The sequence below is a fragment of the Pinus tabuliformis genome, chromosome 7 (genome assembly GCF_031772625.1).
Source record: "Pinus tabuliformis cultivar Carrire ecotype Pingquan chromosome 7, CPIR1, whole genome shotgun sequence".
NCBI classification, from domain to species: domain Eukaryota; kingdom Viridiplantae; phylum Streptophyta; class Pinopsida; order Pinales; family Pinaceae; genus Pinus; species Pinus tabuliformis.
Genome location: NC_142293.1, coordinates 1744008000 through 1744025201, shown reverse-complemented (window position 1 = coordinate 1744025201; position 17202 = coordinate 1744008000). Strand labels below are relative to the sequence as shown.

Genomic DNA, 17202 nt, shown 5'->3' with positions numbered 1-17202 from the left:
TAATACATCAAATAATTTTTGACCAGGATAGGGTTTCGATCAAACAGACGAACATACACCTAAGGTTTCATTCCTAGGATCTTACTATAATTATTACAAGGGTTTTTCTTATAAACCCCGATTCATCAAACTCTAAAAATCTAGGGTTTCATTATATAACCAAAACATTAACAACAAACCCTAAAGGACCAGGGTTTTTACCATAACATTATCAAAACCCTAAACTTCAAAAGAATAGGATTTCTAAATTTTATTAACAACCCTTAAATGAATTAGGGTTTCATTATCAACATACCCTTAGCATCAAGAGGCTAGGGTTTTGTAGTGAACCCTAAGTGTTAGGGTTTCACAAGAATGACAAGAGATAGTATAACAAGGGTAGATTCAATCTAATGATTAATCATCATAATAAGAATCTTTAAGATTCAAAACCCTAGACATAAGAATGTTAGTAATATGGAACAAATTTCAAAAAAGAATGATCATATCTATTGCATGGAGAGAACCTTGTGACACAACTTATAGTCTAAGACATACCTTGAGTTGTTCTTTACCAAACCATGTAGGACTTCAGTTCTTGAAGGGCTTCCTTTGCAACACAATTTCCTTCTTGATTCAAGTCTTCCTTTGAAGTCTCCTCCATAACCTGTGTATTCTACAAGCTTTCATAACCAAGAAAAATATAAAAAGGTTATTAACATATAGTATAAACAAATCTTGATATGAGAAGGAAACCAGGCATAAAGGATGAAACAAGGAACAAGATACTTATCTTTTGGTAAAATGGTGAAGGCTCCCTCTTAATCCAATCTTTCTAAGGGATACCTACAACTTATCAAAATAATTCAAAAATGTTCTAACAAGATATATTAGATCTACAAACTCTAGAAATCGAAAAATAAAAGAAAACAATACAAAACTTAGAATAGAAGACTAAGAAGGATATGTAAGAGAGGACTTAATAGTATAAGTCTTTGATTTCCGATTCTTCAGTATTATTCTTCTTAGGTGGAGCTTCATCGATAATAATGCTTGTTCCTCACCTCTCTTCTTATTCCTTGGATTCTCAAGACATTGATTTTTGTAATGACCCATCTTATGATAGTTGTAGCATTCAATATTGGTTAGGTCAACTTTCTTCTTTGGTCCTCTGAACTTTTTGAATGTTCCTTGCTTCTTGTGATGAGTAGAATAGGCATCAGAGGTGATGTCTTATTAATCATCCTCCTTGTGGTTTACTAATGATATTCAAGATTCTTCTTGATTGCATGCATTCTACATTTGTTCGAATGTTGGAGTATCCTTCCAACTTCTATTTCCTAATGGAAAAACACTCCAAGATTTTGGTAGACCTAGAAGAGCAACAATTATGAATTATTTTTCTGGTATAAATTTAGCTATTGCTTGGAGTTCATATCTTATTCTAGACATTCTTACAAAATATGATGATACAATATCATCTCTTGTTATCCTTATTGTCCTTAGTTCATTATTGAGGCTAACTATCTGACCAATGTTCTTTATGGTGAATAACTTGGAAAGAGCTTCATACATTTATTGAGCAAAGACTATATTGGATATGTATGGAATTAGGTTGTCCTTTACTGCATCTACTATCAGATTCGTGGCCAAGATTTTGGTTTCTTTGAACTTCTCCTTTCTTGCATCATTTGTAGGTTTCTTGACTTTTCCTTGAACAAGATCCAAAGCTTTATGCTTAGCGAGGATAAGATATATCCTCTTTTTCCATGCCTGGTAATTGGAGGCTCCTTTTAGCTTGTTTTCTCCCTTCATTGAAGTTGGCATAGTCTCTATAGATAGTAGACTTCTCTTCTTATATAATCCTTTTCATTAATGACCTTATTAGTAGATCTTCAAGTTTCCTTTTTCTTCCTTCTTCACCTTAGCTCTGATACCATGTTAGAAAATAAAAAAGACATAAATATTTTCTTATATTGATAATTACTTGTGATATTCCTGTGTTCTTATTAACTTTGTTTATGTTCTTCTTTTATCTTCTTTTCATCAAGTAATCATGAAATCAAAACATGAAGATCAAGGACACCAGATATAGGCACTCAACCATGGCTAAAACCCCGCTATAGGGGAAAACACAGTCAAGTCTTCCACTAGTAGATTCAAATCAAGATGAGACAATCCAAGACCTCTTAGACCTAGACAACAACCTCCTCCAACCACCAAGTCAACCCTTCCTTCCTATAGATGATCCTTGCCAAAGTCTTAAAGTACCAGCTTCACAATTGCAACTTCAATCCATAATTTTGGCCCCCAGACATAGATTTTTGGCCCTCAGCTTCAGAACTTTGGACCTACAATAGATTCATAATTTCATCTCTAACAACAACCCTGTAACTTCGCACATGTGAGAGATAGAATGTCCAAAAACTCGATTTAGGTTTTCCTAGCGAATCTTCTTCTTCTCCAACAATTTCACTCTCTTTTTCTGCTCCTCTTTATTGTAGATCGAACTTCTTGAGTGTGTGTACCAAATAGGTTGAATTGTCTCTTATTTATAGCCTTCTAGCTGGGTCGGACAACCCTAATCTAGGCCGACTTGTTGAGGATAAGGCTGACTTGGTGTGGAGGTGACAAATGATCTTTTTGACTAAAAAATAATTCTTTTTACATGATACAAAAGCCCAAGGAGGGTCTAATAAAAATGGCAATGACTCTATTGACTCAATAAAAAACCTAGAAGCCTTCAATGGAAGATTTGACCTAGAAATTGATGACCCGAGCATGAAACCCATGCTTTAATAAGTCATTTTCTTTTATAATAAAATTTGTTTTGACAAATACAATTATGAAGACTAACACTAGTTACATTCTTCAACACATAAAGGTGCTTAGAACTTTTAGTTGGGATTAGGGATGAAGGTTTGTTCACCTATGGTAGTAGTATGATTTCATGCCAATGTATTTGGTATTGCATTAGCAACATCCAATTTCTTGAGTCCTCAATGTGAGATAGGAGTCCTTTCACATGGAAGATAGATGGGATCAAAAATTTCATAGTGGGTGGTCCAATTGAATTTTCTTTAAACTAAAGTTTTTGATTGGTTAGATTTAGGGGATTCCATCCAAGGTCTATTTGGTCAAGAGTGGGATCTCTAATACCTCTAAATTTGCCACTATTCAAAGATAGTGAAGCACATCTTCTAGGAGTGTTAATCTACTTAAGAATTGTTGAAGCTATTTGTAGAATCAATATTTATGTTTTGCTTTAGGGTAAGGTTCATTGGCATGCTATCTTCTTTGGAGAATGTCGATCCCTAGCTCATTTGATCTTCTCATGACACTGTCAATGCTTGAGGAGCTCAACCTTGTTCATTCATTACAAGAGTAGGTGCAAGTTTGTTTTTGAGCATTAAATTATATTGTCATATGCTTTTCATACTATGTGGCATGATGAGATACATGCCATTAGAGCCTTGCTAAGACAACATTGTTGATCAATGATGCCCAATATTTAGAGCTCCTTACTTTTCTTAATTTATTTTTGTTTTAGTCACATTTTAGAAAAGGTTATGATGTTCATAGTATATATTGTTATTTTGATTTCCAACTCATAGATATTTAAAAAGCAAAAAATGGTGACAATAAATCATTGTTATATTCATAATCAATTCTCCTATGTAACTCCCACAATCAATTCTTTCATTGTGGTCTTGTCACTGAAGTGAACAAAGTTCCTTCTACAGATTAATTACTCCAGAATACTTGGAATATGAAGTTATCCATTAAGAGGATATAAATATTATATTAAATATATGAATAAGAATGACTGCTACAATGAGAATGAGAGGCTTGCTTATATACCAAGCAGGTGTCTCTTCATGGAGAGTCATGTTCCATTTAGACATGCCTCTTCAACCTAATTACTAATTAACTAATCATTATTTATGATTATTATCATTTACATCATTTTACATTATTTCCTATATATTTATTTATAAGATTGCCTTCCTCCTCAAAAATCTTTGTCCTCAAAGCTTGTAATGAAAAAGGTTTGATCTCTTTTTTGGCTTCAAAAGTCTTTCTGTCTCAGAACTGTCATCTTTGTCAATACATGTTGATATGATCTTCTAAGTGACAAACAAAATTGTCGCACCAAAAAGGAATCAAACCATCCTAGATTAATTTTCTGTGTAATATTCTGATCATTAGAATTAGTGTAGTCTAACGAGGCGAAGGAGTTGCCCAGAAAGTTGTGGAAATTCCGTTCATATTTAGAGAAAATGCGGCAACGATTTTTGTAAATCCAAGTTATAGTTGTTAAACTTCAAAATTTTAGGTGTCCTAGACGTTTTTGATGGTGCTGAATCCATTTCCACCATTAAAAACATGATTCAAACACTGCTCCTCCAAGATATTTGAAATTTTTTTGCCTAGATTCCAGCCATTTTTTGCCATCTAGGCAATTCCTCCACCTCATTAGACAACTCCACTGGAATTTTGTAATGACTTGTCATCATAGGACTGGATTGAGGTTACATCACTATTCTCTGGAACATCAGTTTGTTGTTTCTGGTCTGAATGGTCCTAATACGTAGCATGGTTGAGTTGTCTACTCTCATGATTCAGATGTTAATAGGGAACTTTTTTGGTTTGACATTCCCTTAATAAGTGTGTGGAAATTTTTTGATTTACTTTAGGGGACGATGTTGTTGAGTTGGTTACAAAACCTTCACTTGGGATGTTAATCATCTGAATTGCAACATCTAAGTGTGTCGTTTCTTCAACTGACTTGTCTTCTTGATTTGTCATATTCACTGGATCGATATTCGCTCCCTTATCTACAACTTGGATTGTTACGACTGGGGATTTCGATATTTCTTCTTGAGTGAATTGTTCCAACTTGTCTTTTAATGCTTTCTTATCATCCTTAAGTTTCTTAATTTGAGTGAGTAGACTTTGATTATGGTTTCTCAGACGTAAAAGCTCTTTGATTTCTGATTTATCAACCTTATTTTCAGTGTTTTGAATTTTAAGCTTTTCATCTTTTAAATCTCTGATTTGTTCTAATAAATTTTTATTAAGGTTCTTTAAACGCAAGGTTTCCTCTTCTTGTTGTGATAAGTGCTTCTTGAGTTCTTTCTTTGTGACCTTAGTCTTCTTCACTTGTGCCAGTAATTTTTCCATTATTTCTTTGTAATGCATATCCACAAGATTTTTATGTTTATGTTCTAACGCTTTCTTGTTTTGCTGAAGTTTTACTATTTTTTCATTCTCTTGATCTTTTAGTTGCACTTTCTCGGTATACTCGATTACATCATTTTGTGGGAGTGATGATGGACGTTCAACTTGGAATAGGGATTCCATTTTTTTCTCATTAAAATCAACATGTTGTCGCTCGAGTATTGTCCTTAATTGTTCTATATCTTTTCTGAATGATTATTTTTGTTCATTACTTAGAAATTCCTTAATTTTTTTTCACTTATTTTATCTCCCCCTTTTATATTAATTTTTTTTAATATATATATATATATATATATATATATATATATATATATATATACTTATTATTTTATTTTTTAAATAATAATAATATTTTTTATTTAATTACATTAAATTGATTAATTAAATTAGTTAATTAACTTTAATATGTATCAAATTATTATTCAAAAGGGCGAGACTATTCCACCACAGTCACACCGTTTGAGTGCCAAACGTGATTGTTGACCCGCGGTCACCAAAACGACAGGGGAGAGGATTCTGACAGCAGATAGCATTATAGCCGACAGAAGGGAAAACTTCGGCGGTGATGTGCATGGGAGAATAGTCGTTGCAATTTGGAGTTTCGAAAGTGTACATTGGACGGTGGTTGTAAGTGCACAATCGTGATCGAGTTGGATAGAGGGACAATGGAAGTGTTAAAAATATCACTTTTATGCTAGTAATGTATTTAATCCAACACTAGCAAATGTGTTATGTAACGTCACGAATTTCAACAAAAATTCTTGCCGTCTCAAGCGTACATACCTAGAATTTATATTACCCTTTTTATAATTTACAAATGCCACTCATCATCAGCAAAAAAAATTGTATACACAGTAACAGTCGCAATCAATTTCTACGTCCTCAGGAAGTGGTAATTATCATCGTGGGTCAGCTAATCGATGTGAAGTATGCTAACTGGAACAATGAATGTGTTTTTAAAGATGGTGTTGGCTGGCGGAGGATGTGGCCAAGGTAAGCTGCTGCTCTTTTTTTATTTATTAATACATTATATTTATATGATTTTATTTTTATTTATTTGTTCTTTACTATTTGTTAGGTTTTTTTTTTAATGGCCAAAGGTCTGATTGATGATATGGAGAAACTCTAACTTTTTGTAGTGAAATGCTTCAAACTTGACGGCAATAATGTTGACGAAACCTTGATGGCCAAGGTTCTGGATCGGAGAGCGTGGCTCTGTGTGCAATGGTTAAGTGGCCAGAGGATCAAACAACTCTGATACCAAATGAAGCGAACAAAGTTCCTTCTATAGATTAATTACTCCAAAAGACTTGGAATATGAGGTTATCCATTGAGGATATAAATATTATATTAAATATATGAATAAGAATGATTGCTACATTGAGAATGAGAGGCTTGCTTATATACCAAGCAGGTGTCTCTTCATGGAGAGTCATGTCTCATTTAGACATGCCTCTTCAACCTAATTACTAATTAACTAATCATTATTTATGATTATTATCATTTATATTATTTTACATTATTTCCTATATAATTATTCATAACAGTCACTATCTATTAATAATTAAAGCCCACTTAACATAACAATATTTGTACCATCATTGAATGCTAGCATGTATTAACATTTAATGTTTACGGAATAACATGGATTAGAAAGTACATTAAATTTTAACATAACACATTCAAAACTTCTTTTTCAACCCTCTTGTCTCACCTACCATTTCAATTCTTTTGAATGGAGATCACCATTAATAAATCCATTTCTAATCTTTTCAATATTTTCAAATTTCTATATAGTAGATTTTCCTCTCTTTGGGGCATGTCCATATCTTGGACTAGACTTATTTAACATCCCTTAAAATTTTGAAGATCTCTCCACAATTATCAGGTGCACATTGCCACCTATATGCTTCTCCATGCCCAATAAACTAGGTGGAACATTGTTGTATACATACATTTTGGATTGCCATTATTGTAAGTGGCATTTTCAAGCTTGAGCACTTCCCTTAAAGGCTGACATAATTTGCAAATATATGATTTTATAACTCAATTGAAATGAATTAGCTTCTTAAATGGATAAACATACCATAATTTTGAGAATTGAGGGATTGGAATCATTCTGCATTAAAATTTTATTGTGATTCCCTAGCCCCTTTGTCAAAGAGTACTAATTCTAAATATTTTTCATCTATTTTTCTTTCCAAATAGTTCTATTCATTACAGCTCGAAGATGAATATCGATAACATGAATCTTTTAAATTGGTCCAAATCCAATTTTGTTCACATTAGGTGAATGCTCACAAAAAGGCGGTCAGTGAAAGTTCTGCTAACTAACATCATTATGTGTATAAAATTATTACAGTTGATAAGGCTGATATTTGGTTCCTTTGAACCATGTTATATAAAAATTATACAATAGAATTGATATCATGACAGTATAACTTAGCAGAGAGATCTTGAAATCAGTGTTCTTAGACATTTCATATAGTTCATATTAATACAAGCTCTGTTCTTGGAGCAAGAAGCTAATACAGTGCAAATTTTTTGTGTAGATTGTACAACTATTTTCTGTTACAGCATGATTTTAAAAGCCATCTTGACTCTATTATACAAACCTCAAACATTGAAACAATTAAGTTTCCTTACATCAATCCAAAGCCTTGTGAAGTATTGATTGCTATCAACAACCGTTCCTTCAGCTGTAAAACAAAACAAATCCATGAACATTTCTCAGCCATATGTCCAAGGCTTAAGAAATCAAAGACATGAATGCAGGTCAATATTCCCTTTAGAGAACAAAAAAATATGTGATATAAACTTTTTTCACAGAATTAATGTAAAGAGGATGCCAAATACCTTTTCTTTATTCTCATATTCAGGCAACAACAAATGATTAAAACAAGTATGAGCACTGGGTAACCTGTCAGAATGTGAACCTGAGACGTCCAATACAAAAGATACTTAAAGACAGGAATAAGTATTTAACCAATAAGATAAATCATTTCCATGTCAACTTCATTAGATCAGATTTCCCTCTGTTCCAAGCATCAACCACGATTCAAGAAATTCATAAGTAGGCTCGTTCAGTTGATCAGGTTCGCTCAGATACAATTCTAATGTAGATTAACCATATTGCACAAATTCCCAGAACATGGGTATGGGTTTCCAACTTTGCAGGAAATGGCAGGTTGGGAATCACAACAAATATATATTTTTAGAAAACATTAAATTATGAAAAAATGTAAAAGCATATGGAAAAGAGGAAATTTTCGAAATTGAAAATACATCGAAAATACATCCGTCATGCCCAAAGTTGTTGCTTGCTTTGATATTTCTTGAATGTTTTTCTTGTCTAGTCCTATCAAGAGTGTTTCAGGTAATAAGTTTAGTTTTTGTTTGTTTGTTTCTTTGTGTGGATAAAAGAGCTAGCAAAATGCCGTATGAGGAGTATCTTGCTACAGCTAGAGGAGCTTGTGAGGTAATTACTTAGTAAATCTAGGGGAAGTTATTAGACCCACTTAATGGTTACCTATAATCTCAAGGTCCAATACAAGGACAGAGCCTCAAGAGTGGCCAAGTGTGACTCCACAACTCAAGTAGAAGTCAAGCACTGGTGTTCTTCATTTTTTCCTCCTCATTTAAATTTTTTCATTTTTCTTTTATTTAAATTGTAACCTAGGGTTTAATTGGTTTATTTTCTAGATTTAGATTGTATACTCAAGTCATTGTGCCTGAAGTTTAGAATTTTTAGACTTAAAAGTTCATTTTGTAAATCATTTCACATTTCGCTTGAAGCACGAAATGTTTTATCATAATTTTCCTAGATCAAATGGATAAATTTCAAATATTTATGGATCTAATCAGTACATTGTCAAGTACACTGAATGATGCTTTATTTAACCAAACAATTTTGAGGTTTTAAAAGTTTCTTTCATGGTTCTATAAATACTGGAGTGTATTGATAATTCAAGCTTCAATGACTGATCACACTCATGTTTGGGCACGTGTTTAGTTGATTTTTTACTATATTTGAGTTATAATCCATCACATAAATCTAAACGATGTATTGAAAACCCAAACAATTTGCTTAAATGGACAAACGATTCACATTTTACGGCTGATATATCAATGCACTGGAGGTTTTAATGAGTTGGTTTAGTAAATTTGGCATTGAATCTTTGGGATGTTTCACTTGTGTTATGCTCTAATACACCAAACGTATTAAACCAATGCAAATAAACCATCAACGACTTGCTTTTAGAGCCTAAAGATTGACATGTTAATGGCTGGGATTTTTCTGTGGTTAATGTTTTATTTAAAGATAGCAGAATAAACTTGTTTTGATACAGCTCTTGCTCATAAATCTGTTGATTTTTGTGTAGCATGAGGAGGTATTCTCACATGCCAAGAGGGCTCCTAAATTTTCTGGGAAAAAATATGGAAATTAAAATAAAATAAATTTTATTTGAGTTTCATGTAGGTTCAAAAGGGACATGTCAACCCCACCATGAAAGGGTGTGTCCCTTAAGGGTAAATACACCTATACCACTTGTATATATATACATGTTGTGACACTTCATTTGATCACTCATTCACAATCATCTTTTCTATAGAAGACACTCATGGGAGCAGAAAAAGGATGAGGTGACTGAAGTTTAGACTTGGTTTTTGGCACAGATTTCTAGACAATTTATTGTAAACCTTGTTGAAGAAGAATTTCTCCTAGAAGAGTTGCTATGTTTTCTCCCAAGTTTGGTTTCCCAGGGAATTGTTGTTCTCCTTTATGCATGGCTATGTTTCTATAATCTTTATTGTTTCTACTGTTTTCACTACTTTATTGTTGAGATTTTATATGTATAATTGCTAAATGATATCAGTGAGATAAGAAAAATTAATTAAAGATCATTAGAAGTAATTATCAGAAAAATAATTTTCCACTGTATATCTTAGAGACTTAATATCGGTTGTTGATTATTCAACAGGAAAAGTATAACATGGAGGCTTGGGGTCCATTTGAAAACACACAAAGAGATTGAGGAAATCGATTTTCTGAAATGAGAAGTTTTCAGGAGGAGAATCGATTGGGGAGATCTTGCAGCGGAGGGGCAAAGAGAATCTCGGAGAAGTACTTTCCGGAAAATTCAGAACAGAGAGGCAGAGAGAACTTGCAGAGAGGCAGCGCAGTAGCTGGGAGAACTAACGCAAAAAGTTTCATGTCACGTAGAATCCAGAACTGCCGGAATAGTTGAAACTACCGGAATTGCCGGGAACTGTCGGAACAATCGAGAGAGCTGACGTAGAGGCAACACAGTAGCCGAGAGAGCTAATGCAGAAAAGCTACCCGTCACGCAGAATCCAAAATTCCTGAAACAACAGAAACTTCCAAGAACTACCGAGAGAGCTGATGTAGAGGGCAGAGAAGGTGACACAGGGCTGACACAAAGCCAACGCAAAAATAGTCAAGGTTAGCTAGTCTTGTGCTGGATCAACTGGAATTCTGCTGGGTGAAGTGAGGTAAAACTCACTCAGATTTTCTGCCAATATTTTCTCTACAAATGATTGCTAAATGAGCATCCTAGATTGTATTCAGATATTTACTGCCAATAATAAAAATCCTCAGATATGTTGCACCGATTTTCCCACATTGTGTTTTTCCGAGGACAATTGCCCAAAAACAAGTATTTCAATGTGATTGTTCATATGCTAATGTTTCTCTTGCCGTTTAATTTTCAGTTCTAGTTTGTGAAGTCTACAATTGAATTTATTTTGGTATTTACATTAAGTACTGGTAAATAACTTATCATAAATAAGTAGGAGAAATAAATCAATTATTGTAACAAATTTTCACATGGTATTAGAGCAAGGTTCAGGCAAGATGGAAGCAACGAAAAAGGGCATGGAGAACAATAGTGATCAAAATATTTCCAAATTAGCTTCCAGGCTAGAAGAGGAGTTTTCTTGCCTATCAAGTTCTGCATCAGCCGAGGACTGGTACATTGATAGAGGGGCTTCAACTCATATGACTGGAGAACAAGAATATTTCTCGAGCTGTCAGGAGAAACAGATGAACTTTCAAATCACAATGGGTAATAGGACGAAGTGCACCCCAGTAGGAAAAGGAACTATTATATTCCAGACAGCAACAAGAGATAGTCTTCAGGCCACGAATGTATTGCATGTGCCAGGTATGGGAATGAATTTGATTTTTGTCTCTCAATTACAAGATAAGAGATATGATGTATACTTCATTGGTAATAGAGTATATGTCAAGCATCTAAGGTGGAAAAATAGGGTGCAGATTGGAACTCGAAGCAACAAATTATACAAGTTGCAACTTAAGTCTCCTATGGCACTGATAAGCAGTAATGTCGAAGGAGGAAAGGAATTAAATGAGTTGTGGCATAGGAGGATGGGTCACTTACATCATGGGGTGTTATGAATGCTCAAGGAAACTATTATAGGGGTTCCAGTGCTTACTACCAAGCATGATGATACATGCAGAGTCTGCGTGCTAGGTAATTACACCAAAGTAGCATATTCCAAAAGCAACAATAGAGCTAAGAGTGTATTGAGGTTAATACACTCAAACATTTGCGGTCCGACATCTACAAGGGCCATCAATGTTGCTGGGTATTTTGTTACCTTCATAGATGACCATTCCAAGAAAACTTGGATCTATTTTTTGAAAACCAAGGATGAGGTCTTTGATCGGTTTAAAGAGTTTAAGGCTCTAGTGGAAAACCTGATAATAAGGAAGATCAAGATATTGCGCTCAGACAATGGACCTGGAGAATACACGAATAAGAACTTCACTAATTTTTGTGCAAGAGAAGGGATCCGAAGAGAATGGACAACACCCTATAATCCAAAACAGAATGGAGTCGCAGAAAAGAAGAACATAACTATTGTTGGAGCAGCAAAGGCAATGTTATATGATCAGAATTTACCCAACTTTTTATGGGCAGAAGCATGCAGCACGGTTGTACACATTCAAAACAAGAATCTTCACAGGGCTTTAGGAAAGAAGACACTAGAGGGAGTTTTCACAAGAAAGAAGCCAAAAGTAAGTCACCTCAGAACATTTGGAAGTGTAGCTTATTGCCATATTCCAGAAGAGAAGCGGCGCAAGTTAGAGCAGCTTACCGAAGTTGGGTATCTAGTAGGTTACAGTGAGACTTCAAAGGCATATCGGATCTACATTTTGAGCAGCAAAAAGATTGTAGTAAGGCAGGATGCAAAGTTCATGGAAGATAGAGCCTTCAGCAAATCTCATGAGATTCTATTTCAAGAACAGGATGAGGATGCTCCTCTAGTCCAACAATAGGGATCATATCTGACAGGAAGACAAGTATTTGGTTCAAGCATGGTAACCAATACTAACATCTCCTCAAGAGAAGAGGAGTAAGGAGTGCCACAACAGGGATAGTAATAGGAACATATGGAACCTCCCACCACCAGTGGAAGAACTATCCGAGACGTACGACAGACTTTGAGGGGCGCAAGGGAATTCGTTGGAGCTCCTAGAGCTGAGAAAAGGCAATGTAGACAACCTGACAGGTACCAAGCATTGGTAGCTCAGGTCGAAGAACCCTCTAGTTTTCAAGACGCCATACAACACCAGGTATGGGTGGATGCCATGGTAGAAGAGTACAGTTCTATCATGACAAATGATGTCTTGGAAATTGTACCAATACCAGAGAACAGATCCGTTGTAGGTTCAAGACGGATCTACAAGATCAAGTATACTGCAGATGGAAGCGTAGATAAGTACAAGGCTAGGTTTGTCGCAAAAGGATATGTGCAAAAGGATGGAATAGACTATGAGGAAACCTTTTCCCTAGTAGCTCGATATACCTCTATCAGATCCATTATATCCCTTGCAGCACAGATGGGAAGGGAGATTCACCAAATGGATGTCAAGACAACGTTCTTGAATGGGGCGATAGAGGAAGAGGTATATATCGAACAACCAGAGGATTTCAAAACACATGAAAAGAGAACTCATGTGTGCAAGTTGAAGAAATCCTTGTACGAGCTAAAACAAGCACCCAGAGCTTGGTATGGTCGAATTGGAAACTACTTACAATAGCTGGGATTCATCAAGAGCGATTCGATCCCAATATTTATTATTTGCTGATAGAAGGTGAGCCATTGATTTTGGCATTGTATGTGGATGATCTATTTTTGACAGGATCATCCAGACTCATAGAGGATTGTAAGAAGAACCTAGAAACTGAGTTTGATATGAAGGATTTGGGGCTAATGCACTATTTTATGGGATTGGAAGTTTTGTAGCAGGATGGTAAGATCTTCTTTGGCCAAGGAAGATATGCATCAGAAATTCCGAAAAGATTGAGAATGCGGGATTGTTGGCCTATGGCTACACCAATGATTACCAATTGGAAGAAAATAGATGCTTCGGGAGAAAAGAAAGTGGACCCCACCTTATACAAACAACTCATTGGGTCACTTATGTATCTGGTCAACACCAGGCCAGACTTGTATTATACTGTCAGCACCCTTAGTAAGTTCATCGTGGAACCAAAAAGGGCGCACTGGGCAACAACAAATCACATTCTCAGGTATGTACATGGAACAATAAATTTTGGATTAAGGTACACGAAGGGAAATGATATCGAATTGAGTGGATTCACTGTTGCAAATTGGGTAGGAAGTTCAGTAGATAGGAAAAGTACCACTGGGTATTGCTTCGGTATTGGATCTAGGATGACCTCCTGGTGCAGTAAGAAGCAGAAGTCTGTAGCTCTGAGCTCTGCTGAAGCTGAGTATATGGCAGCTAGCAAAGCAACATGTGAAGCTATATGGTTCAGGAAATTGTTTGTAAATCTATTCAAGAGAAGGATGGAAGTGAGAAGGATCTTTTGTGATAATGAGAGTTGTATCAAGCTCTCTAAAAATCCAATATTTCATGATCGCTCCAAACACATCGATATTCAATGTCACTTTATCAGAGACTATGTTCAGTGTGGAGTGGTACAGTTGGAGTACACTCCCACATGAAATCAGGTGGCAGACATACTCACCAAGGCTCTAAGAAGAGCCAAGTTTGCTCAATTTTGGGAATAGATAGGTATGTTGGAAAATCCCTTTCAATAGAATGATGTAACGTTTGAGAGGGAGTTGTAGAACAGATGCAGTAGTGGCAGTGTCATGGGCAAAAGTACAGTAGCAACAGTGGCAGAGTGTTGGTGGCATAGCAGTGCAGAAAGAAGGTGCTTCAGAAATAGAGCAACATGCAAGTGGACATTTTTGCTAGAACACTTTTCTCGTTAAGAGGGAGTGTTAGTTTTTGGTAGCATCGGAAGTGCTCTAGCCTTCAAAATTGGTGGAGAGGCTAAGGCACATGAGTTCTAAAGAACCCAGAAACCGTTTGGTGAAATTCCATCTGGATTGTATTTTATTAAAATAATTGATATTTTTAATGGGGTTTCTAAGTCTAAACTTAGGAAAATTAAAATATTAATGGGTACTAATCAAAATATAAGTGAGAATGATCTAGAAGGCGGATCAAGTCATGTTTTAATCTTAGCCATTGATTAGAGAGATTGAGGAAATTGATTTTCTGAGGTGAGAAGTTCTCAGGAGGAAAATCGAATGGGGAGATCTTGTAGCTGAGGGGCAGAGAGAATCCGGGAGAAGGACTTTTTGGAAAATACAAAACAAAGAGGTAAAGAGAGTTTGCAGAGAGGTAGCTCAGTAGCCGGGAGAGCTGACACAAAAAAGTTGCCTGTCACGTAGAATCTAGAACTGCTAGAACAGTCGAAACTGCTGGAATAGCCAAGAGAGTTGACGCAAAGGGTAGAGAAGGTGACACAGGGCTGACGCAGAGCCAACACAGAAATAGACGGGCCAGTCTTGTGTCGGATCTGTTGAAATTCTGCCGGGTGAAGTGAGGTAAAACTCATTCAGATTTTCCGCCAGCGTTTCTTTGTAGAAGATTGCTAGATGAGTATCCTAGATTGTATTCAAATATTTACTACCAATAATAAGAATCCTCAAATCTGCTACACCGGTTTTCCCACATTGGGTTTTTCCGGGGAGGATTGTCTAAAAACAAGTGTGTCAATGTGATTGTTCATATGCTGATGTTTCTCTTGCCATTTAATTTTTAGTTCTAGTTTGTGAAGTCTACAACTGAATTTATTTTAGTATTTACTGAAGTATTGGTAAATAAATTATCATAAATAAGTAGGAGAAATAAATCAGTTATTGCAACAAATTTTCAGAAATAAGTACTCAGCCATATGAATGTCGTTTTGAACAAATTCTTAAGATGTAGCATCACAAAAAGGCAAAGTATCCACTATAAAATGACCAAATCCTTGATCAAGGCTTTGGCATAATAAATCAAACCCACATGGAGAGTGCATCACAAAATGTGCACTATAAATTGTATCAACAATATCATTTATAAGATCTCTATTGCAACTTGTTGCTCATGCAAGCTCTTCGATTTTTCAAAGACAACCAAGAAAGACTTGAAGACAAAATTCTCCATATCATAGCTATTGCATATAGAGTTCTTCTAAATCACATCAATCCAAACATAAGTGGCCTTGTTGAATAGGGAAAGAGCCATTCTAAGGTCATAAGGTTTAGCTCAACTATGCTGCACCTCAACCAACTTTTTCCAATGGCTTCAGAAAAAGCCACTTTTTAAAAAATTACAAAAATAGAAAGGCATTGTCTAATTATTAGATATTTTGGAGCTTTTGGCCAGAATTCGCTGATTTTTTTTTGGTGAAATCTTGATTTTTGTTGTTTAAAATGGATTCAGCACCCTGAAAAACCTTTTGGGGCATTGGGAATGTGGAAAGTTCACAACTCAAACTTGTGATTCCAACAAGTTCTTGCCAAATTCTCAGCAAATTAGACCAAAAAATAAGCCAACAAAACCTCCAAAATGTCCAACAGATAGACTATGGCAAATAAAAACCTTAACGTGAACGTGAATATAGTTCACGTTTGTGACTTGTCATTGTTTCTCATATATTTAAATTTTTATGTTTTTAGGATTTTGGGTGGATTCATGACATGTTTTCCAAGCCACCAACAATCTACAGTAGGCAAACTTTCACTCCCTACCACCAGATGTCTCTAATCTTAAGCCATAGCCTGGAGAAAGATAAACTCTTACATCAGAGATAGATAAACTCCAGTTTGAAAGCATACACCTGGCCCTTTCCCAAATTACCTTTATTTGCATATAGTTAAAATTTACTTCTTCATATCATAATATACTTTGGCTTATAATTATAAAATGTAAAATAGGTTATTTTATATATAGATAGACAACGTTGACATCATATTTATAATAGTTAATAAAAGTTATTTATACTTCTACTTTATATAATATTCTGAAAGTACATAATAAATGTTTTTTCATATAATGTCGTGATTTATGAATGGATTTGATTTTTCAAATCTGATTTTTATCGATTTATTTATTTTTGATAACTTAGGTCTTGGTTTTTTTAAAATATGGTCTTGGAAATTTCCGCACACTTTTAACTATTTCCTTATATTTCCTTATCAATGCACTTCAGCAATTTTAAGAGCACATCAGAAACGAGAACAGTTGAAAAATATTTCCTGTTTCGCTACCTATGAGGACTGGGGCAAATTGAACCCACCATTTTTAGAAATGACAAACCGGAGGTTTGCGAGACCCTTAATTGGAGCACGATCACTGCCTGTTACAAAGAAAAGAAGCCCTTAACTTCAAGACTATGCATTGTGCCCTTAACTCTATTGCCATTGATGAGCAAATGGGAACGGTTACCCACTTGAGTGCATAACCCTAGGAGAACTTTTCTCCTATTTGCTCAGCGTACGAGCCAACAACACTATGATGATCTACAGATATCTATGCCTCATATTATGAGAGCTATCTTTTACGTCAGCTAGTGACCCACTTAACTTGTAAACATTAAAGTGATATTTTAGAATTTTTAGTTTATT

At 35.1% G+C, this 17202-nt stretch overlaps 1 long non-coding RNA gene across 1 annotated transcript; it reads right to left on the bottom strand.

Moving 5' to 3' along the window:
- Positions 1 to 7595: 7595 nt before the first annotated feature.
- On the bottom strand, positions 7596 to 16953 carry LOC149255304 (uncharacterized). Its single transcript, XR_016266354.1, has 3 exons — positions 16875 to 16953; positions 8077 to 8156; positions 7596 to 7919 (listed from the first exon to the last, which is right to left on the bottom strand). It is a non-coding gene; the product is annotated as an uncharacterized LOC149255304 (long non-coding RNA).
- Between the last annotated feature and the right edge of the window lie 249 nt (positions 16954 to 17202).